Raw genomic sequence first — 23,881 nt, forward strand, 5'->3', positions numbered from 1 at the left:
GATTCTCCTGATATTTCTTTCTATTTGCAAGCAGTACTCTCAGTAGGTAACAGCTAACTATGCCCAAGAGTTCAGGTCAAAAAGGATCGTTCTTCTCTTTCTGACTTCCCTTTCCACTTTCCATGCCGAATCCCGTCCTTCCTGAGGCAGTGGTACAAGGTCTCAGCGCAGAACATTCAATCTCATTTAAGATCTAACTCTGAGTGCTGCCTGTTTTCCACTAACGAAGCTCAGTGTGTTGGGTGTGTAAATTCCACACCTGCAGGTGTGGCAGGTGCCCAAGCAGAATGTGCTTCGCTCCCTTGGCTGCTCCTCGCAGGGGGCAGAGCAGGATAAAACCATGCTTGGCAATGTTAAGCAACTGTTTGGACTTTGCACCTGATTTGAAATGAAGATAACTGCTACTTGGAGGAGGAAACTAAATGTCAGTTGTTGGTAGGCCTGATCAGAGCAGGAGCGAGTCACCAAAAGCCATAATGTAACATTCAGCTAATTGTTTAAATGAATACAAAAATCTGTGATGCCAAACTGAACTATGGCAGTGTGTCAGACCTCTTTTCACATGTGGTAACAAGAAGAAACAGTATTGTATGCATACATAGATATATACATATAAGTAACCATATATTTATGTATGTATGTAGAGTTATGTACATGATCATTATTGTAAAATTATCTTATTCTGACAAAACATTGCTGGGTATAAAACAGTTCTTTGCAGTTCTTTGTATTCCTACTATGGAGCTTTCACAGTTGTACCTGAATGCTGAGTGAAACCACGTAATTTTCAAAGCAGTTCATTAAAGTGGAGTGTGACTGAGGCTGTGGATCTGTGCTCAGTGGAACTGCACCTACATAACCTTTCCTGGGAACAGACTGATTTGTGGGTAGTGCTCGTATACTGTGAGCATCGTTGAATCTTGAGTGCTACTTTTCTACAGATACTTAGTATTAATAGAAGCAGTTTGAGGGTATAAACAGCCTCAGGCATTTATGTGCTGGTGCTGTAGGTTACAAGGCGTCAGCATTATGGCATGAAACTCAAAAGGTTCGTAGGAGGGGAACAAGTAAGAGGTTTAGGTTTTGAAGCCATGAACACTCAGGATGGCCAGTGCAATCAGAACATTGTCTTGTTAACAAGAAGGCGGCACTCGGACAACATGACACCACCTTGCTACTTTAAGCAAGATTCTCACAAAACTAAAGGTATAGTTGTGCTGCAATTAACACCAATGTTTCTGAAACTGAAATATGAATTGCCATCACTGCAATCACAAGAGACTAAGAAAATGTGTAGAAATTAAATTGTTACAGTAATATATCCGCCTAAGCTACTGCTTTGGCTAGATGAGCCAGATTAGCTCATGACAGATGAGCTTCATGAACATTTCATTGCCAAGGAACCCTGTCAAAATATTGGTGATTTCTCCGAATCTGTTCAACATCATGGAGATGTCAAACGAAATCTGAAAGGACATTATTTTTCAGGAAGAACAAAAACAATGAAAGCATACGAAGAAAACGAGCTGAGTTTCTTCCTCCTCCCCTACACGTTGCTTTGGTTTCACTAAACGCTGTCCTTGCAAATACTTTGGCATAAACCCTGAAACCCTTTAGTCCCATAGATGCTGGTGAATTGCAGAAAGTACTGAACATCCTCAAAGAACAGACCTCCCTGTTTCAGTAACCAGGTTTTCAAACAATGTATTTTCACTGAGGTGCAGGGACTGTGTAATCTCACAACAATTTAATCAAGATTTACACCACTGTCACTGGTTCTGCCAGTGTCCCATACCCCGTCCCTCCTGGTCACAGTGGGACAACACTTGATGCATCAGTGTCTGGCCACCAAGCTTGTGGTTCTTATGCTGAAAGATGATCTCAATCACAAATCAGAAGTACCCTTTCATGAATATGGAACATGATACAAAATGGTAAGTGATAAAAGTAATTAAATACTGGTTTTTTCATGGCTTGTTGCTTGCAGAAACTATGAGATACTGTTTACATTAATTAAAGGTACAATTCCATGTAGGACAGTGGAATAAATTTCAGCTCTAAATTTCAGTAGATTTTATCCATTTGTCACAGAACTATCCCCTTCAAGGCAAACTAAGAAATGAAAGTTTCACTGATACATCTGGTTTTCTCAAGCACCAAGAGCCAGGTAATCAAATAAACAGAAAAGCTGAACACTCTCCTTCCCCTCCAAAAAGACCTTAGCATCTTCTTGATAGAATTCCTTCTTCTCCCTCATATTTCATTATGTGACTTGTTTTATAAGGAGATGAAAATGTTTGCACAATTTTTATCTGCCTTTACTAGAGGAAGATTGATATTAAAAATCACATTCACATGGATTCTGAGGGACAAAGTCTGAGGCAAGGAATCTTTTCCTTAAGTTTTAACATTTTTACCACCACTGCCTGAATGATGAGCTAAACAACTGTGTTACTGTTAGTAATGAAAAAATTTAAATTATTTTTAATTTTTTTTTGTTGTTTTGGATGACTGTCTCTGTCTCTGAAGATTTCCCTTGCCAGTCATTCATTAAAGAGCTGGTAACCAACACAGTGAAAAGACTAGGTAAAAAGCACCACAAACGTGTTTTCCCATATCATTCTTCCTGTGTATTTGCTGCCTCTGGCCTCAAACTGTAAAAATGAAAGCTTGTTTGATTTATGTCAAAAACTATATATAAAATATCACACAGGATCCACAGAGAAACCGAGTCACTCTGGGCTTTAGTTTCATTATCCATTGAGGAATAACTGACTACAGCCTTGGAGTATGTAGTACTGATCAAAGCACTTGCTTCTTCACAAGCAAAGAGAAAACCACTGTAGATTTCCTGTTTCATGCTTCAGTGCCAAAACACAATGAAAAAAGTTCTAGATGAGTATGTGAATTATTCTAAAACATTGTTCAATCAAATCTGATGGTTATGCGCATTTGTGAAACTCATCATTTGAAATGTCAAGTCACTGACAGCAGTGTGTCCTGAGGTGTGATGTATATTTGTGATAATTATTTGCTTTTTAAAGTTATGTATCATCTGCATCAAACCAGGATTTTTCTTAAGTGTGCCTGATATGTAGAGATGTCAGTGCCAGCTGCGTTATTCAGATCTGGGTTTTAAACACCCTGTGCCAGGAAAACACAGAGTCAGGATATGACTACAATGCCATTTTTAAGGCACTCTGAGTTATTTTTCACTATTCTCTTAAAACTGTACACAGTGTGGCTGATGGAGAATGATTACTAACATTAATAGTAGCTGAAGTGATTTCTGTGCAGTATATGCAGCATGATGCATTAAGGAAAATAACACAGCAATAATTGTTATTTTTACTTCAGTATTAGCAAATGATACTCTTGGGATTTATTGTAATTCAGTATTCAGTTCTCTTCTGTGGCTCTTAGAGGCCTCTTCTCTGGTCATTTCAAAACTTTCTTGAATGAAACTGAAGGCAGTTGGCTCTGTTGTTGGATAAGTTCTGCTAACGTAGGAGGGCTGTCTCCTGAGTGCTAAAAAGACCATTTGCAAATCTTCAGCATCTTCTTCCTTGACAGCAGAAGTTACTATCCAGAATGGTTTAGATGATGCTGAAATGAAATTTTACAGGAGATCCACAATCTTCCAAGAAGAGGCACGGTAGGGAATGGCAGTGACTTGAGAGGACCTGATAGCAACTTCCCCACCTTTTATTTTTGGAAAGTGACACTGTAAATAAGCACCCCACCAGTGTTTGAACTCAACATTTTTTCTTATCAGGAAAGAAATTCTGTGAGGAGGTGATTGAGTTTTTGACTGCAGACAATCTGGCAGCTACCTTACTCCTGCTATTTTGTGACAGAAAATATTATAAAAAATGGCCCAGATGAACAAAATTATCAGGGCGCTTGCAAATATTCTGATTTCTGCCATGACCGGCAAGAAGTACCATAGGAGATGGATCAGGAATCTTAGCTGTAGGGGAGCTCAGAGCTATTCTAGTTCAATCAGATTTCACAATTTGCTCTAATGAAGAGCACTGGCAGAAGTTCAAAGCTACTCCAGGTCTCGACTCTCCCTCCACATTACTATAAAAATGTCTGTAGAAGTGTTAACTGCAGAGGAGCCAAAAGTTGTTTTGGTTCCAGTCTTTCCCAGCAGGAGTAACTGAGAAAATAGAGTAGGAGTGCTAGTTCTGCTCACAGCTCCCTCAGCCTCCTGCAGAACACCAGAGACGTTGCCGGGAACTTGTCAAAAAGTGCCCAGTGCTGTCACCCTTTACAGCTCCTGCAGCCTCAACCACGCCCTGCAAACACCACCAGTACAGATGCACTGGCTCAGCAGCTCCAGAACTCTTTGGAATTAGCATCAGCCTCCACAGCTGATAACCTGAAGTCTGTTTGCAAGCAGAAGCTATCAGGAGGATGGCTGTGTTCAGCCAGCATTGATTTCTTCAGCCTTTTGTCTGTGTCTGCTTTCTGTCTCATTTGGAGGTGGCTACTGCTACTACAAGTAGCATGAATCATGTCTCTGTTAAAAAACAGAGCTCCAATTGTCTTACATAACCCCTGGTAACTGCATGTCTAATAATAGCAAGCCATTCCCAGGTAGGGATTCTGTGTCCCAGACCCAGACATATCCATATGCACGCACACACACTTATTCCTATTACTTTCTACACCTTGTTTCTGGGAAGGAGTGAGCTTTTCACATGCAGTATCACAGTTCTGAGCTGCGGGACATGGCAACTATTATTTTAAAATGCCATTTTCACTTATTGCCTTGAGAAGCCAGTCTGGTATGTGCAATTTGCTTCTCAGCCCAAGCTGCAAGAAGGAGTGAAAAAAAACCCCAACAGCTCTGTTTGGTTTTGAGAGAACATTGAATGGTGAAGGCTATGGTTGGATCCTGTCCTGAAAACTCAAGTCTTTCTAGGTGTTAACTCTCCTTCTGTCTCTTAGTGAAGACCCACATTTTAATAAAGTACTTCTCATAGTTCTGACAAACCCTTGTTTTTACACCTCTCAGTTTCCCCCTTGGAAAAGTAAATGACAGTATGCAACTCTCTCATTTCTGCAAGGCTAATAGATAATGATGCAAATCAATAATGAGGTCTTCAGATGAAGCTTCTCTGAAAATTGAAAATATTATTCTTTTCATAATCCATGAGAGATCTACAGAAGGAAGGAGTTTCTGAAGATTACTCTTGTGTCACAAAATTCTGAACTTTCATTCAGTAGGAGGTAATCTTTGCATGACTACCCACAACTAAATCACATAACTGAGCACTGTCCAGACACTTCCTGACCACTGACGGGATTGATACTGGGACCACTGCCCTTGGGAGCCTGTTTGCAAATGCAGTGGTTCTAGACTATTTCACAAGGTTTGCCAAAGAAACCAGTTCCTTCTGACCTCTCTTATCATCAATCACAATTTCTGGGCATCTAGACTTGAATTATATGCTATCACCAACATAAGAGCCAGATTTTAGTTATCTCTGAAACCTCTGTATTCTCTCATTTTAAGAGATGTCTTGGAGCCAGGGATTTGGAAAGGAAGCATGACTTCTGAATTTGTTCAGCTTTGAGAGTTCAGTTTAGTTCAGTTTAGGTTTTTACACTGTGTGAATAGAACACATGTGCGAAGAAACAGCTAAAAACCTAGGTGGTGACATAATAAAAAATGTTCTCCTTCAGCTTTTTTTTTTTTCTAATCTATTATCTTAACTCAGATAATCTTTCTTGAAAAACATCAAAACTTAGTGGATCAAATGTTCAGTCTCTGGTTCTATGCCTACCTCTGACCAAGGCATGTCATACTGCATGCCAGGCAGTATCTTTGGAGAAATCCTACTTTCTGTTTTCTCCCTATCTATGGACAACAACCGACAATTTGGTATTGTTGCTATGGGATCGAGTGTCTTCCTTCTTATGAATCCTTGGATCTGCAAATCACCTTATAATAAAGTCAGACCTGAACTAAACCTAGACTGTGTTTGAACTCGTAAAGTGACTGCTCTGGCCAACAATTGCCCTGGTCTGACCGACTTTCATGGATGCCCTCCCACTAAGTTAGTCTACAGTGATCTCCCACAGATTTCCGTGGGTGCAACGGGGGAAAAAATGGACTGACACTTTTATTTGTCATCAAATAAAAGCCTACAGTTTAGCAGCAATAAGACTACAGTGAAAAGTCCAAAGACCCAAGCAAGTGAAAAAAACCAAATCTAACAAGCAACCTACTGAGTTGTAAACTGTAGTTTATCAGTATCATGCAGTCATGAGCTGACTGTGTTACTGCCCTAGGGTAAGAAGTTCTTACCTTCTCTGTAGGAAGTCAAATTAATTTGCCTTCACTATCTAGTAATCCCTTTGTCAAGCAGTAAGAAATTCAGATATTGGCCCCTCTGTGTTACAATGTATTCTTTGGAAAGTTGAAAAAGAGAAATGAATGGAAACCATCGAACATGCATCAGTTGCTGAACTTGCAGCATTCCTGCTAGAAGAGCAGTATTAATACTGTAATTGCTGATTATAACACTATGTCCCAGTTTCTAGCTAAGCATCTGAGAACACAATGGATCTCGTGCAGTCAGGCTATTTTTATTAGGACTGAAACTCCCGTAGGAAACAATTTAACTGGTGACCCAGTAAACGGTTAAACAAAAGTTAGACCCAAGTTTCCAAAGCCATCTGAACTGGCTTCAAGAAGACACGAAACATCTATGCATCTGGAAAATGGAACTCGCAATTGACTTTTCTGTACCATCTGCTCTCAAGAACATTTTCTGCTTGGGAGTTGCATAAGCAATGAAAAAAAAGCACACAAACAACTTCCTGTACCACGTTTTCGGCCACTTGTAATGACGCATTACAAAGCAAACCAGCTAAATATGCACAACTGTGCCTCACTCCAGATGACAACATGTATTATATAAGAGCAATGCCTGACAGAAAGACACTTATTTCAAGATATCACAACACAAAGAGCACTCAAGGGGAAATATTCACTACATGTGAGAGTTGGGGGCAAGAGCCAGGGAGAGTTTTGCCTCCATCTCAAAAGGCCAAGAGTAGTTCAGAAAAATCAAAAAGCAAACATTTTTTGGTTTACAAAGTAAAATGACAGAACTTGTTGCGCCTCTTTCTGTAAAGGGGAATTTAACTTGTAGTGAATATAAGCTTTTTGTTCTTATTTAATGTCACTTTAATGCATTTTAGATTCAAAATTATTCTTATCCCAAAAGCTTTCAAAAATATAATTTGTTTAGACTCGCTTTGTTTGTCTGTTGGGAAGCCATGGCCTGATTTAATCTTGTATTGTGGCATAAATAAAACAATATCCCCAGGAATTAAGAGCAGTTTAACGAGAATAAAAATATCTACCTCTCCAAATGAGTCCCAAGCCTTTTAAACTGTGCATGTATGTATGTATGTATGTATATGTTGGCCTTTTTCTTTCCAGTGACTGCACTAATGGAATTGGATGGAGACATATGGGGAAATCTGGGTATCTGTGCAAATGCAGGGAGCTGCTGAAGAGGGGCTGTAGCCTTGACTGAAGCAGGGTGTGCAGCTAAAGGAGGTAGTTTGCCTCCACTTGGGGAAACTGAAGTCGAGATGGGTTTCCTCACTAATGAACAGACTCAGCTCAGTCATCAGTGTAGATCTGACCTGGTTTGGGCACGGGCACAGGATCACATTACTGTTAAATTAGCAGGAGTTTGTGTTGCTGCAAGAGGGCAGACGATACCTAATCTAGCCTGAAGTCACAGTGGCACAGACAAGTGACACCTGATCTGACATCCAGCCTGCCACATAAAGACAATCCATTTGTGCTGAAAACATTCAAATTGGTGTGTGAATTTATCCTAGATCAACATTTTGTGTTACACAGCTACAGTGGTTTTGATATTATGACCGAGATCCACTATGGTGTCAGCCTACAGCTTCAGAAACTGATTTTGCATGGAAAAAATCAGTTCTATCCTTCTAAATCTGGGGGTAAATCTGGGTGTGCAAACAGCTCCAGGGGAGACAAAATCCCCCGCCTGGGAAGCACATTGTCTTTGTAAAGACTAACCACAGAAGAATAAAGGGGTTCACTTCCAAATCAGTATCTATTGCTTTTCATGGGCCAAAAGGACTTAGACCACCAAATTTTCTTCCTAGCTTCAAAATACAGTGGTTTTGTTGTTGATACAGGGTTTTCCTAGATAATGAGCCTTGTAGTCTAGAATGTGCAAGATTAGACAATTCTCAGGAGACAAGTCTGCCTCCAAGAAACTATCTCAGCCCATGGCAACAAATTCTCAGGTTAATGAAAACTGTTTTAAGATTTCAGCTGAATTAAGGAGGTGCACAGTTCATACAGGTCACCTCTGCATGGGAGGCAACGTTGATATGTTTTCTGTATCTACAGTTCATTAACAGCAAAACCTTGTTCATATCCTCTTTACAACAGCATTCTTCCTTTCCTGCCTAGCCCCCTTCCTGACTCTAATGCCTCACACCTCCATCCATCAGAAGGACACCGTATAAAATTTTGTTCATAATTACATTGGCAAGTCTCCTCTGGTTTTCATGGAAGCTACATCCTCATAAATGAGAGCAGAATTTGGCCCTCTGTCTTTTCAAAAGGAAGACTAACGATCAAATAATTTTCTCACATCTCTGTTTGCACTTTCACAGTCTGGTTACATTGATTTGTGTCTCATAAGTAGACATTTCCTTTGTTGGTTACAAATCAATGTTATAGACCTAGCCTGCCTGCACATTTTTCCCTTCGCTCTTACAGTGAGAAAAACAAAGTGGAGCTTCAATTCCTCTTGCTTTATAAATGTGAATTTCCTTGATGAAGCATGAGGGAAAAGCAGATAAAATTCCAGCTTACCCTCAAAAAACAGGAAACGTCTGTGCTTAAATTTCTAATTACCAAGATGTATGATAAACACCTTTATCATTCCAGTCCTGCCACTGCTTTGTTAACCTAGCTATAATCCTCTCCTTCTGATACCACAAGACTTCCCAGGGCAGCCCAATGTGATATCACAGACAGCTATGACTTCATGGCATGAGTAAGGAAAAAAGAGGCAAAGGTTTTTAGTCTGCAGATGGACTGAGCTGCCACACAAATCTCCGGGAAGGGACAGAAACGAACAGCGTTTGCAACTGGTGCCTGAGAGGCAATGAGGTTTTTGACTGCAGTGTGAAAATACATCAGTGAAGATAGATGGGTATTTCACTGTAAATGGATATACGTGATAATAGAAAAGGAGTAGTAAGAAACAGAGCCATCAATCATACCAAGTAAAAGAAGGTAGAGGTGTAAATGTGGAACATATCAGTTTGATTTTCCTTTATTAAAAGAGAAAAAAAAATAAAGTTAAAAAAGAAGAGTCAAAGCAGCTTCAACTCAATCTCATCAATTTTAATGCTATGAAGAAGTTTAGCAAGTGACGGTTCCACCAATTTGATGGAAAACTCGTGACTGCCAAAATGTAAACAGAAATTGTTTAGAGGTGGCAATAATAAGGATGATGATGATGATGATAATAGAATGTGAGATCAAAAAGGAAAAGAAAAATTTTGCAAATATGAACATGGCTGCCACCACCATCAAAGAACATCCTCACAAGTCAAAAGGGAATTCTATTTATTTTAAAGAACAACATTAAGGATCAGGAAATCTGGGTCCTACTTACACCTCTTCTGGGGAATCTATGCTTGGACTTGAGAATGATATTTCAGTGCTCTGTGCTTCAGCTTCTCTGTAAGACCAAGATAATAATAGATCAAGACCATAATAGATCAACTTCACATGCATCTTAATTCATGGGTGTTGAGCAAACAGTTTTAAGTTTTTTATGTAGAAACTATTAAATGGCAGGAAAGACAAAAAAGAACGTGAAGATTTGGGGAATATTTGAAAAGAAATTCCACAACTCAACCATCTCCTCAAATCACAGGAAGAGAACAAGTGAGGTCCTTTTTTGCATTTTATTTCCAAAGAAAGTGTAAAGCTTCCCAGCCAAATGGGCACAGAAGTTGCCCCTGAAAACATGGACATGTAAATGGTGAGAGGGAGCCCTGGCTGGCTGCAGCCTTGCAATGTTGTGTACATGTGCCCATTTCCTGAGAGATAACACCATGCTGCTGGCCTGATGGGAAGAGAGATGAGGAGTTACAACTACTTGGAGAGTTGTCTGTTCACACAGACTCTTGACACAGCAGTTCAGGCATGAAACCACATGGCTCTCAGACTTTGGGGACCAACCATTTGGGCTCTCTGTTCCACCAATCCACAGCCTTAGGCATCTACCTGTTTTGCTTGTGTTTAAAATAGGCCAGGCTTTCTAAAAATTTTGGTAGAGTAAACTAGATAGTAGAAAGAAAGAAAGAAAGAAAGAGAGATACAAAATAAGAATGCTAAAATAAAGAGAATTATAAAAACAAAACAATCAGACTGATTTAATACAACTTTGACACAACTTTTCCAAACCCTTTTTACTTAGACATAAATGACAAACAGAAAATACCAAGATGCTATGAGTCAGACCTGCAAAATCAAATATGTCCATCAGTGTCTGTTGCAACTTTTGTCTCTAGTAAGAGTTATGAAAGACGTCAGAGAGACAGAACTGCCCAAATCAGTTCACTGATTAAGAATATATCTACCAAAACCCCTAAGCAGTGATGTGTTACCGGCCCAAAAGGACTACCACAACCATGTTCAGCTACAGGACAGAGAGAACTCAATATACATTTCAACACAAATATATTTATAGCAGCTTGTTTTTAGCTCATAGTACCTTCCACTGTATTCAGTGTATTTTTTTTATCTTGCGCTATCGAAGTTAGCAGACAGTGGAGAAGTATGCATCTTTTTCTTATCTTATCCTGAACAGGCTTCACTAGCAAGGACATAAATTCTGTCTTTTCAATACCAAGCTACAATTAGCACAGAGGTCAAGACACTGCAGTGAGCACAAAGGTCACGAGTAGTACTGCTACCCAGGGGGTTCCAGAGCACACGGGGCACATGGAAATGCAAAAGCTTTTTTAACCTGCATATATGCATGTCAAGAGTAAATATTTAAGGAATGAGCAACACAATAACAAAAAACCCCCACCATAATGTTTCTAAGCATAACAGGGCTCAAAATATGCAATTGACAGGCAGACAAAGTAGGTTTACATGGTGGAGAGCATTGGGGAGAAATGAAGCCTTGCCTTTTACATTTCACACATTTTAAGAAGCTGCTCAGATTATTTGTTTACTTCAACCTGACATTGGTTCTTTTAACAGGAAGTGCCAAGGCAAAATTTGTACTGAACACCTTCAAAAATTCCAGAGTATCTCAACATGGCATTTCTCTTTGGTTCTTTCTACACAGTTGTATAGATAAACATCAAAAGGGAAATATTTAACCTCAAGTCACCCAAAGACTGGGAAGTGCCCACCCTGAGTGTGCATGTTATTTTAAAACCTAGTCTCAGGAAGATTTATTACTGGCATGAACATTTTCAAAGAAGGTTTGGATAGACTTAGCTAGCTAAAGGTGAGTGCCAGTATTTCCTACACATTGGAGCAAGTAGCCTCAAAAATCCTGGCCTCACTGGGTTGGCTCCAAAAGCAGGTGGAGCTGAACTGCTAACTGAAGTATTTGAAACACACCAACCCTGAGAGGATTATACTGAGCTTTGTGACAGCTGCACTTGAGGAGAAAGAGGGAGGAAAGGGGATGAAGGGGCCTGAATGGAAAATGAACAACTCAGATCAATGGAACAGGCCTGGAGGCTTCTAAAGAGAATCTTTTAAAGAACCACAGACAATGGCCACAGTCTAGACTGAACACACAGAGAAAAGTCAAGACAAATCACCACCATTAAAAGCTAAGCAATCACATCACATAACAGCAAGATACAGCAACAGTCTCCCTGTCTCTGCTCTGAGGTGAAAGCACCTGGAATGTGACATTTGTTTCTGGGCACCTCCTCATCAGAGTGATTGGAGACAGTTCAGTGAAGAGCCTCATAACTCTAGCAACTAGCGTGGTGGAAAGACTGAGCTATTAGGAAAGAAATTAAGAGCTAATCTGCAATAGCCTGGTTACACGCCAGTGACTATCAGATGAGGGCAAAGACACAAGAACAAGCTGCATATAAATGAAAGGTATAAATAACAAAAAACCAAAAAACCAAAAAACAAAAATCAACAAAACAAAACAAAACAAAAACCACACCAAAAAACAAAAAACCAAAAAAAACCCAAAACAAACAACAACAACAACAACAACAACAACAAAACAAACAAAAAACCCCAAAAAAACCCAAAACACCCACCAAAACCAACCAATCAACCAACAAAAGGGTAGCTAATAATTTGAAGGTACACAGATGAACTTAAGAACAGTAACATGAAGCTGAAATTCCAAGGAGCAAAATATAATAAACCTGAAAAGTAGTCTCCTTAGGGAAGGAACTGAAATTTGACTGTGTTAAACTGACCTAGACAAAACACTAGACATGCAATGCACACATCCTTCATTGGCCCTGGGGAGATGGGCTGAGCAGGTCTTGATTGTTTTTCCAGTTTGATGACGATGACTCCAAGGTACACTGTGTTCTTCTGGTCTAAAAACCATCCTTAAAAATATGGAAACCCATGAAACACACTTTGCTAGGTTAGAAGATGATTAACCAGAAAGAGACTTAATTTATGTTCATTGGATAAGCCTGTAAATTAGGCAGAGTTGTATATGAAGAAAGAAGTAAAACAGCAAGGAATAAAACCTACCAGGCTAAGGAAATGGCTTTTAGCATCAGGTTCCCAAAGAGGAATTGTCACACAGCGTGGATAATCCATTGCATAAAAAGAGAGCATTATGTATGGATCCGGCAACAAGGTGTGAGAATGGAGTTGGGGAAATGATTTTAAAGCATATTTGACCTTCTGAACCATGTGTTGGCTAGTCTGTGGAAAGGTTAAATGCTTGTGTCACAAATCCAGAAACCTGAGTGTTCAAAAAGGGAGCTTGTCTCTCTAGAAAGTATCCTAAGAAGGTAAATGACAGAATGAGCCTTGCACTCTTCCATACTCTTGAGCCATGGATGTAAGAACATAAAAGAAAAAAGTAACACTCCACTAACCTGAGTATTGAAACACTGCACAAAGCTGCACACACAGACAAAAAGTATGACAGAGACATGCAGGGAGTGGCAGTGAAGGGAGTGCAAGTGTCTGGTGTCTGGACACAGTGAGATGAAACATTGCTGTCACTTCCTATCCATAACCTCCCAAGCAGTAAGGAGTGCAGACAGGAAAACCACCAGCTAAACCTGAGACATCAAAGTTACTACATAAAAGAAATCAGAATTATTTTAGCCTGCAATGGAAATAATCCTTAGGGTTTTTTTTAATGGGAAAATAAAGATCTTGTGGGTGAGAAACAAGGGGAAAGTAGAAACAGAGAAATAAACTTTTTATTTCAGCAAGAAGGACAAAGTCTGTCTTTGCAGTAGGCATGTTATCAAAGAGAAAATTAGGTTAGTGGTATCTTCATTTGAGTGGCATCTGGTTTTATATTTTTTAGAAGCAAGGGGAAAAAAGACAACCTTCTCTGAACCACAGACATTAGGTGATTTAACTCCCCTGTGGCCTTACATAGGAGGGGCTATTCCAGATTTTATGCTGCCATGTAACCCTGACAAGGCAGCACCTTCCTAACACTTCACTCAGCCTGAGGTCTTACGAGTACAGCACTGCTGCCTGTTGGTTCTTTCCATGTCAAGGAAGGTGTGAAGGGAGAATATCTTACAAAGTTTCAGGTGACACTATACAAAGATCATATTGGCTTTTGAGTTATACTTCTGCTAACCTTCCTCACTGACAAGACATCCAGAAAACTTTCCCCTTGCTCTGCCTTCAGGGGCCCAACTCCAAATTCAGCATTAAGATACATCTGTGAAGAAGTTTAGCTGGTTGTACCAGCAATGGTGCTTCCTGCACAAAATGGTAAACATAAATGCAGTACTGATTACATTGCAAATCATGCCCCAAGGCTGGAAGTCCAGTGAAATAGTGATTTCAAAAGCAATATCAGATAAGGTACTCTCATTATTCCCCGGGCCATTGCAAAAAATTATTCCCTGATCCCTGCAAAAATTCATGATTTAAAGAAATATTGGTGGTTTCTGTTTGTAGCTTGACTGTGCAAACATCTGTGCTGAGATGAGTGGGAGAGTTGTGCAATATGCTGGCAAATCTGAGCAGCCAAAGAGGGAAATTTATTCAACTGGTTTGGTCTCTGAAGCCCATGTATTGATCAACCACAGCCTGTGCTCTTTATTAGACCTCTTTCTGCAGGTCCCTGAAAACTAATGGTAACCTATGCATCAGCAGAGCCAAATATAGGTTCTTTTAAAGAACAGAAGGGAATTCCTGCTGAGCCTGACAGAAGACAAGCCCACCATGTGTCTGCCTGGTACAGAGGAGCCTTGTGACAAAGATGGGTGCAGGCTGGGTGTTTATTTTCCAGCTGATGAGCATGGATAACCTGACCTCTCCACTTACAAGATTCATGTAATAACTCACTGCTTACCCCAGTTTCCACAGGGCCAGCATCCTAAAGCCCCATGTACATCACAGAGGACCTTCCAAGCAGCTGACAGACACTTCTGACACCCATTCTCACCAGGAAAACACCTAAATATGAGGAAGAAATACAGTGTTGCTGACTCCCCAAGTGCAAGCTAATTTTAGAGTTCATCCTGTGAGTCCTTATCCAGGGGATGTTTTAATTACCTTTAGCCTGTCCAAACCAGCACTCCTACCCCTATGTGTACTGCTGATATGACTGACAGCTGAGAGCTTTTCTAAACACCAAGCATAACATTGCAGTCGCTAGTGATTCAAACTGCCTGAAGTGGTGTGATTTTTGTCACTTTGACAATACTCGTGACAACTTTCTTTAAGTGTAAAGGGATTGTTAAAATTTACTAAGATTTATAAAATAAGCCTACCTAGAAGTTTCATGTGTGTATGCAAACGTTGCTTAAAATCATATACAAAGAACAGTCTGACTTTGCCTCATACTAACATTAAAAAAAGGTCTCTCAGCTCACAGAAACAATCTTGGCCCTCCTCTCCTCAGTTTACACAGCCTTCCACCCAAACCTGGGAAAATAGATAGGGCTCTTCCCCCAGTAAAACAATATTGGACTTTCCCCAAGGAAGAGTGCACCACTGTAACCAACGAGACAAGCCATGGAAGAGAATCAATGGCAGAGCTAATCAGGCTAATTCAACTGTTAAGAAAGCAACCAAACCCCATAAAGCCCCTCAAAAGTCATAATCTTCTATCTCTGTATCTCTGAGGTTATGCCTGAGAATGACGTAGAAGTCAGTGTCATCCAGAGAGTGCTAAAATATTAAATTCTATGCAAGCAAGCACTTGCTCTGTATATGAGCTGAAGTTTTCAAACCATCCCCCACAGAGATAATCATAGTAGGATCCACAATAAGATCTTGTTACGATACCTCCCAAATACTAATGCAAACAACACCATGCTTCTATATTCAGAAGGCATCTACATCTCTGACAAGTCTAAGATTTCTGAGACCAGAGCAATAAAAGACAGTCAAATGCAAGTAGATCCTAATTTCAAAATACAGGTATCTTGACATCCAAAAGGTGCAATTTTTTTTCTTCCTTCTGCCTCAGAATGTATTAGGTATTAGAAACCTAGTCTTTATTTTATGTCTGACTCAACTCCTGCTAGAATAAGAGATGCTACTGGACCCAAATAAGAGTCTAGGACTTTTAAAAAAAATGTTAGCCCTTACTGGGCTTGGCTGGATGTGATACATGAAGATGATTTTTCAGGCAGAAGCAATGAGCATGGCTCCACCCAATACAAACTGTGGTTCTGCTAGAAGAGCCCCTTCAGCAGAGGTCTGCAGACCCTCCCCTGTGTACCTGACTGTCTGCATGCTGCCAGTGTAGGTGAACCTGCTGCTGGTGCAACAGATGTTAAAGCAGACAAACCTGACTCCCAGAGCAGAGGGATTAATGGGGCATTAACATCAAGGCCCCAGTAGTTATGGCCATTTAAATGCTAGCAGCTTTAAGTAAGTTATCCAAATCTCGAGTTCACTATGTGAGCCACCAGTACTTAATTATAGAACATTTGGGGCCAAAACTTGCCCCAGGGTATGCATGAAGTCATCTCAACAATGCTAATGGAAATCCATGTGCTATATATTAGAAAAGCAACTGGTTCTAAACAGGGCTAATTTAAAGGTTGTCTTTTACTGAACACCCTTTCATTATTTACATTTACTAAACTAATCATATGACAGTTGCCAAGATTCATCAGCTGGGCTTCAGTTTACATTCCCACAAAATCGATTAAAGAAAAGCTTGGTTTTAAAGCCTAGCAGCTTGAATTAATGTTCTGTTAAATCTGACAGATTTTGTCCATGGTTCTTTATTGACCCTGGTGCTTTTTTTGACACCTTTGTGATGCACCTTTTCCCAACCAAAGTGTATTTCATGGTCAAGGGATGGTTTCTGACTGAGGGAGGAGTATTTTCACCTCCCCTTCACCTCCCAGAGCAGTATTTCAGGACTCATCAAGAGGTGTGCCATTAAACCTAAAGCATGCTCATGGCTCCTCGCGCCTTGCAGCAAACAGATCTGTCAGACTTCAAATCTACTGAGCAGCGGCAGCAGGTAAACACAACTTTTGTTTTAGCAGCTCAGTTACAGCTAAGTGAGCATCTGCCCTGGCTGTACACAATAAACCTTCTATTTCAGAAGAGGATAATTGTCATTCTATTCCCTTGTCCTTTGAAACTTTGAGCAGGAAGCTTCAGCCTGAGGGGCCACTGCAGTCTTTAGGACATTAAAACACCCATATCCTCCCCCACTTGTTATAATGTTCAATTGTTGATATCTGTGGAAAATGTAAGGAAAAAAACCATACTATGTAAAGCCTCAAATGATCACTTGGCTTGGGATTCATATGCAAGAGGCAAAGCCATAAAAGTTCAGTATTGTTACATGGCTGTGGTACTTGCAATGTGCAATATATAGAGTAAAATTCCTTAAAGTTGCGTTAAAGATTTTCCTATTCCTGGTAACAGGTTAGGGGGCTTTAGAGAAGTGTCTTATCAGATGCTACTTTTCAGCTCTAATGAAACTTTCTGCTAAGTGAGAGCTGACTCCATTTGCTACTTCTTTTGTATGAATTTCACTTGTGGAAATTATGGGCCTGTTTTCTTATATGCAGCCCATCACTTCCTCCAAAAAAGAATTTTATATCACAATTTCTTTATGAAATGCATCAGAACTTCTTTCTGGTTTAAGTCTCAAGGAATGGCATAGATGCAACTTCAAAAGCAAATCTGTGGTGAAATTCAGGACAGGAAGGCAGCATGCATGTGTTCAGAACATACAGTGTTTCTACAGTATGAAGACTGTAAAGTAATTGACAACTCATCCAAAATCTTAGACTTAGTAATTTGTGGCAATTTCATCTATATAAACTTATCTACAGCATGTAGGGAACAAACACATACATGCTCTTGCTATCCACTGACATTGCATATTACATGCATAAGAGTTTAATGAAGTGTTTGGGGCCCATGCTAACTTTGATTTGTAGGGCTTTAAGTCATGCAGCTCATGCTGATGTTACTGTATGCTGCCATGAATACAGAGAAGAATTTTTAAGATCAGCTTGTTGTGTTACACTCACAAACCTCATTTTATTTTAATGTAAATTTTGTTTTTAATCTCTTTTGAAGGTTTCAAAGATCTCACCACCTCTATTTTTTTGGGCACAGAATCTCATGGGAGGATGCAGTATAAATGATACTCATCCATTCCATTGTGTTTCCGCCTTTTCCACACTTTCCTTTTTGCCTGCCCCTTTATCTGCCTTTTTGGGTCTCTTTTTACTCATTTCTAGCCAGTCCCTTAGCCTGCCACTTGTTCTCCACTTTCACATATATAGTTTGTAAGACTCTGTAGTATACATCTTCTGTTTCTCCTACCTACCTCTCCTGGCACCATCAATGCTCCATGCCATCACAGTACCTGGGCTTTAATTAGTGTGTTTACCTTGGTGTTGCCTTTGGGAGGATAGCTCTCTTGTCTGACACCCTCACCTTTCATTAACTCTGGTTTCCTATCATCTTCAGTTCCTACTGCTCCAGAAAAGGCGGGAGGAGGAATGAAGTGGAGGCAGTGCTGGCTGTCACAGGCTGATTGACAATGAGCACGGTGCCTCCAAGCGCCGAGATGCTGCAGTTTGTGAAGTGAGACCTCGGTGCCCGGTACACCCTCCTTGATTGAACAGACATTTTGAGTGCGGCTGCCGATCACTGTTAGCCCAGTAACTCCCTGCATTCTCCTCACTTCCTTCTCCCAAGCTGTCAGACTGGCAAGGCTCAGGAGAAATCACAGGTTTCCTAATTGCATTTGTGCCTGCACAGAGAGAAAACTTGAATACAGGCTGGTCAGATCTGTACAGATGATGGAGAATGTTTTGCTCCATTCTGTGCTAGTGTGGGCTCTTCAATTTGTGCCTGGCAGCTTCCTTGTTCCTGAGGACAGAAAGATAAACTGTGCCTTTGTATGGATGGGGAATATGACAAAGCAAAAGGAGAGAGAAAGAAATTCATTACATTTATCTGTGCAAACATTTTCTCAAATGATTCCTGCAATTTTACATATTGAGCTCCCTCCGTGAGCACATCTATCCTGGATGGCTGTATCTTGGATTTATAGAAAAAGCTTATTCCTATATCTACGCAGTCAGATTGGAGCTCTTTATTGGTGCTGATCAGTCTATTCAGACCCTTCTGACTGTTCCTTGCTCAGAGCCAAGACCATGCACTGTTTTCAATGTCTATTTAAGCAGGTGGGCTCTGGTAGCTAGGTAATCCAGAAAGAAAAGCACAGCAGTGGCCAGTCTGGACCATGACTCTGACTCAAAAGTGGCCAAGTTTTCCTTTGACTGCACGGGATAGGCTCGTTTTTAAGAGGTCATTTTCTAGTCAAACTAAACACAAAAGCTGACTAAACCAAGACTGCCCAGTGACTCCTGGGGATTCCAGTGCCTATAGTGGTGGAAGAGAAAGCAGGAGCCTCAGAGAGTCCATCCCCCAGGTTAAGGGTGGCTCTATGGGCAGCCTTAGTCTATTTGGCTCAGTGGCTCATGATTAGTGAAATAACAAGAAGCTTTCTTCTATTTTGTCGCAAAGTCTCAAGGGAGGCTTCATTTGCATACAGTGACTCAGAAAGCTGCCTGCTGAGCTGCACGTACTGGATGCACGTCTGGAACGAGTCAGAGTAATTTGTCCTCTTGTTTACAGCAGCCTATTTATAACAGCACGGAGATGACCCATGGATACACCAGGTCTACCCTCCAAACACCCAGAAAGGGGCTTTTCACACTCATCACAAAGCCCCAAATACTACAGCTCCCTCAATTCCTCCTTGCGGTGAAGATGATCTGCAAGGGCTACAGGGAGCATAGTGGATTAGAGCAAGTTTGGATGAAATACATGAGCAAGAACTCCTGTTGCATCATGATCTCAGTAAGAATCCATCTGCTTCAAAATGATACAAGGCCCAAAGCATGGAGGACAGGTGTCCTTGAATACATGTGGACTGTGGTATCCACTTTACTGTTTTCCCCAGAAATAAATTGTGCACAGCCACTCCAAGGTGGTCTGCGACTTTCAGGATTTTTGTTTCATGGCTTCAAGTACTCAAAACTCCTGGAATGAAATCTATAAAGCAACCACCTTTCTCAGTCAGATAATTTCAGATCTTAACAAGACCAAGATTCAGAAAGCACCATATGTCATGTATGTAAAAGAAATAGCCCTATAATGAACCATATACATGTATTCGAAATGAATTTGAATGTCCTACATTAGCATCTCCTGCTGGCTAAGGCTTCCCCCTAAGAATTTAGATAAAAAAATTCTCCAACCCATGCACCTTCAAACAACTGCTTCTTCCCAGACAAGGAAAGTAGTTTTTCCTCTGTTACAGATATAACATTCTTCATTAGAACCACAGAAACCTAAGGTCCAGTCTTTATCCAAAATTCTGTCTCATGTGCAATTTATATTTTGCATTAGAAGAAGGTCAATGTCACTGCTTTGGAAAAGAGAGTAGGTTTCTTAATCAGACATGCCATGCTTATTTTTGACCCTGTTACTAGACTGAAATTAGTGACTATATGAATATATCTCACATATTTAACATATATAGCATATATAAGTATCTATGTCTGCACACATACCCACCAAGCCTCAACAGTTACACATATTCGTGCACACATGCATATGTGCAAGCAACTGTTTAATTTTTACATATATATATTTACTGGCATGTTTGTATACGTATTTACACATACACTCACATATGTAACTTGTAGGCATTTGACAGTCATTGAGCACTCCCTGAGCTTTGTGATGTCTCTTTTATGATATCTGAAGAATTTGGCTGAAGATGAAGGGATAAGGTCAACTACTCCTGTACTTAGAGAAGAGACACCCTCTATGCCCAAAGCTTACCTAAAACACTTTTCTGATACACATATATATATATACACACTCCATTAAAAGACTCCAAAACTTCTCCCTGCATCCTCTCTTATGTGGGCTGAGCAGCACCACTTGGAAATGGAGAGTATGTGTATCACAAGCTCATATCAGCAAAATTTTCTGTATCTTATCGTATGTCTGCCATTCCTACCACAGCAGTCTCCCTAAGCAGAGCTACGGCAGGTAGTGATTCTTCTGCCTTTGATCACAAATTTCTCCTCTACAGCACAACTTCTAATATCTCAAGTTTATAAATGCTCACAAAGAAAACAACCTCTTCTCCTGCACCCTAATTAATTTTTCTTCTTTCTTTCTTTCCTTATTTATATCTAACCAATAGCACAGGCCATAAACTAAAATGGTCCAGAGTTCCTTAATGGCAATTTTGATTCCTGGAGCAATGACAAATACAAGGTGTGAATTCTGCCATTCATGATGAAAAGAAATAAGAGAATTCTGTATTGAAGCAATACAATTCCTTTGATCTTCAATGAGGATATGCAGAACAGGGTTAAAGGTGGCTTGTAAGGTCCTGAGAGATGAGCAATGCTATTTATAGCAATGCTATGTACAGAAAAGCCATATATGCAATTATTCTATTATTCTGACATATGTTTACAGCTGTTCCTTATCTCCAAGGGTGGTCAGGAAGGATTAGTGGAGTTGACTACAAGTGATTCAGAATGGAAAAATTCACCCCCTCTTTATTTTTGGTAGCCTAGTCTTTATTTTTCAAGTGATGATTTTGTTCAGTTGCATGAGTGGAGCAGTCTGGATAAATGGTATATATCCCTTTGGCAATATATGAAAGATTCTTTTTTTTACCATTTGTTATTTATACCATGAGTCTGGTCATCTAAGTCATATGCTTCCTGTTTTTAACTGAATGACAAACTTTTCAAGCAGGACAGATTCCAAATGATGCATAAGTACTAATAACCACAAAAATCTTCACCTGAACATTCTGAAAATGTTCATTAGGAGAGAAATATGGCAGAATAAAATGGAATCGGGACAAGTATGCACAGATGCCATTTTGTGGTGTCTTGCCAGGCCTAAGATTAAAGACTCACAATACAAATAGGTGAAATTAGGAACTCTTAATATTTTTGCAAATAGTTTTACTTCATGTAGAATTGTGTATCATGAGTTAGAGGGTGAAATAGGGTGGGATTACAGCTTTCTGACACTAATATGGGAAGACTTATATTACTAACTGATCAGAGACCTCACTTTCCAGGAAAAGTTCCCTGAATTTAAACATGTTATGCCAGGTGTCAAACATTCTCTAGCTACACCACAGCAGTGAGAACGGAAGCCTTCCCACTGATCACTCAATGTAACCTGTGTCTGCATTTTGTTGTTTTCTGGTAATCCCACTTCAGATTCTTGATGCTTCTCCATCCAGAAGGAGTGGGAGAGAAATGGTGATTGGTTGAAAGCAACATACAGCTCCTTCTTCCCAGGGAAAAGATGTATACAGCAGTATGTGACAGTAATGTCAGCAGGGAAATACATCTTGGAGTGCAGGGAGTTAAAATGATTATTCCTTGGCCTTGTAAGAAGCAGCCTTTGGGCCCATTTGTGCTATGCTCCCTGAGCATTTCAAAGAGCTGTTTTTCCCCAGAGACTTCAGCAGGATTAAAAAGAGCTGCTTGTGGGGAAAACACTGCCCAGAGTGGGTATGGGAGGGGTGGGCAGAGGCAGCTGGCTCTGGTGCTTTGGACAGAGGAGTCAGGAGGTTTCTGCTGGGGGGAAGGAACACCACTGCATCCATCATAACTTAAAACTGTTTCTTTATAGTTATATAGAGTGATCAGACCATTTGCTTGTGCCACTAATGCATTGATGGGTATTCTCAACAGTGGCTGTCTTAGACACTATGGCCTGGAAGGAAAATGAGGGAGAAAAATACCAAACATAAAGTCCAACTTGTCAACAATGATTTCTTCTGAATGTGAGCAGTGCTGAGATCATATTCTACTGACATCAGTGGAATTTTGCTTGTGCCTCAAGATCCATTAGATTCCAACAGTCAGCTGTTTTTTTAATGCATTCTGATAAGAGTCAAATCCTTCAAAAACTATGCCTGAGATTGGGAGGAGAGCTGGACATCACCATACACCTTATCACAATTCTCTTATGAAGGAAGAGCATTTTGCACAACCATATCTACATTCCACTGCTCTCAAGTCAGGTCTCATTCATAATGTGAATTGGCAATATTTCTTTCTTTAGATACGTATGTGAACCATACAGCTGAAGAATCATCTTCACCTTCATGAAGACCCTTTTTGAGACATGACGTTCAAAACATTTTGTGTCATAAAGTCCTTGTAGGTTACTGAAGGGCAGACATTCCTAACTTCAGGCTGGAAACTAAGGCTTGGAGATGATGTTACTTGCCAGGCTCACAGAAGAAAGTAATAAGCAAAAATCTTAAAATCAGGCTTTACAATTCCAAGCCAGTGATTTAAGTCTTGGAATAGTTTTACTCTCCACTATGTGATTTAAGACCCTGAAGACCCTTTTCCTCTTGCCCTCCCACATTATTAAATTGGATCTTCAAGCTTTTCCATTTCTCATTAGATTTTTTCCTGTGCTTTTACTTAACAAATATTTTGCTTTGAACACTACTTTTGTTCCTCCCAGTCACTTCCATTATTCCTGTTCCACCTTTGCTTTTCCTTTTACATCCACTTGTTGTAACTGAGATCAGCAGAAGCTGCTGTTTTAGAAGTCCCAGGAGCCAGAAAAAAACACACATGGGATTTTTAAACTCCTGACCCTATCTTTTCCCTTTGCTTCATTGAGTTGCTTAAAATTTCATGCACCATGCAAAGCAAGTCTCGTTTCTCTGTAGGCAGCATAGACTGTAGTTAGTTATGGCAGCATTTTCTGGGGTTGTTAAGGGGAGATGCACTTCTATTGAATTGTGTATTTCTGGTTTCCTTCTGAATGCTCAGAGGGAACAGGAAATTTATTGAGTCCTTCATAAACCTGAACTCTTTTTCTACATCAAGATTCAATTTCCCAGACCAGAGCATGGCTGGTCCCAGTTCTGTCTCCTTTTCTCTCTTCTCTGCCATTCAGTCTTCAAGAGGTCCCACTATGTTGTGTTTTCACCTCTGCTCTACTGTCTTCTGCTTGGTGGCAGACTGTCTCCTGCAGCTGAGATCACTCTGAGCCCATAACTGAGCACTCTTGTTTGTCAGCACCAAGAGTAGGCTGGGAACATCTCAGTCAGGTGCTATA

General features: G+C 40.2%; 1 protein-coding gene across 13 annotated transcripts in view; it reads right to left on the reverse strand.

Annotated features, from left to right (window-relative positions):
- The window catches only part of ZBTB20 (zinc finger and BTB domain containing 20), a 472,116-nt gene that overhangs the window by 39,273 nt on the left and 408,962 nt on the right, over positions 1-23,881 (reverse strand). The window contains exon 8 of one of the 13 annotated variants that reach the window (XM_063419869.1): positions 9,702-9,767. The exons of the other annotated variants lie outside the window; for them this stretch is intronic. The gene's annotated coding sequence lies outside the window, so the exon portion shown is untranslated. The remainder of the gene's footprint in view (positions 1-9,701; positions 9,768-23,881) is intronic. 13 annotated transcript variants of the gene reach the window in all.

This window comes from Prinia subflava, chromosome 28 (genome assembly GCF_021018805.1).
Source record: "Prinia subflava isolate CZ2003 ecotype Zambia chromosome 28, Cam_Psub_1.2, whole genome shotgun sequence".
Lineage (NCBI taxonomy): Eukaryota > Metazoa > Chordata > Aves > Passeriformes > Cisticolidae > Prinia > Prinia subflava.